Here is a 1,035-nt window from a genome sequence, read left to right as displayed (position 1 = left end):
TTTTGTCGGAGGGGGCGGCGTTGAGAGAGATAGGGCTCAGTTGCATGTCCCACACTAGGCATGCAACTGCATGTCTTCTAACTTGGTCGCAACTACATGTCTTTTATAACTTGGTTGCAAACCGACTTTCATATTTGTTGTACGGAGAGAGGCGCCAGTTTGCATCTCCCACAATGGGCACGCAAATGCAAGTCTTCTAGCTTTGTCGCAAATGCATGTCTTATAACTTGGTTGCAACTCAACTTCTTTTTTGTTGTACGGGGAGAGGGGCCCAGTTGCATGTCCCACACCAGGCACGTAATTGCATGTCTTCCAGCATGGTCGCAATTGCATGTGTTATAACTTGCTCGCAACTCAACTTTCTTTTTTTTGTACGGAGAGAGGGGCCAGTTTTGGAGGGGGCGGCGTCGCGAAAGATGGGTGAACTTTGTTTTTGTACGGAGTGGGTGGCATCGAGAGAGATGGGCCCAATTGCATGTCCCACAAAAGGCACGCAACTACATGTTTTCTAACTTGGTCGCAACTGGGGAGACCTTTTGTTTTGTCCGAGGGGGCGGCGACGAGAGAAGAGGGGGGCCAGTTGCATGCCCCACACTATGCACGCTACCACATGTGTTTTAACTTGGTCGTAACTACATGTCTTACAACTTGGTCACAACTCGACTTCCTTTTTTTGTATGGGGAGAGGCACCAGTTTGCATGACCCTCAACGGGGGGCACGCAATTGCATGTTTTTAAGCACGGTCGCAATTGCATGTGTTATAACTTGCTTGCACTCGACTTCTCATTTTTTGTTGTACAGAGAGAGGGGCCAATTGCATGTCCCACACTAGAACACGCAACCGCATGTCTTCTAACTTGGTCGCAACTGGGTGGTCCACTTGCATGTCTACTACTAGGCACGTAACTACAAGTGTCTCCCTCAATTGCAACGCAACTCAGTTGTGTTTTCTCTCGATGATGGGGCAGTCGAATGTCTATTGATAGGCACGCAAGTGCAAGTGCCACTCTCGACTGCAACTGCATGTCTTCAAC

Source organism: Triticum dicoccoides, chromosome 2B (assembly GCF_002162155.2).
Source record: "Triticum dicoccoides isolate Atlit2015 ecotype Zavitan chromosome 2B, WEW_v2.0, whole genome shotgun sequence".
NCBI classification, from domain to species: domain Eukaryota; kingdom Viridiplantae; phylum Streptophyta; class Magnoliopsida; order Poales; family Poaceae; genus Triticum; species Triticum dicoccoides.
Note: the sequence above shows the minus strand (reverse complement) of the source record.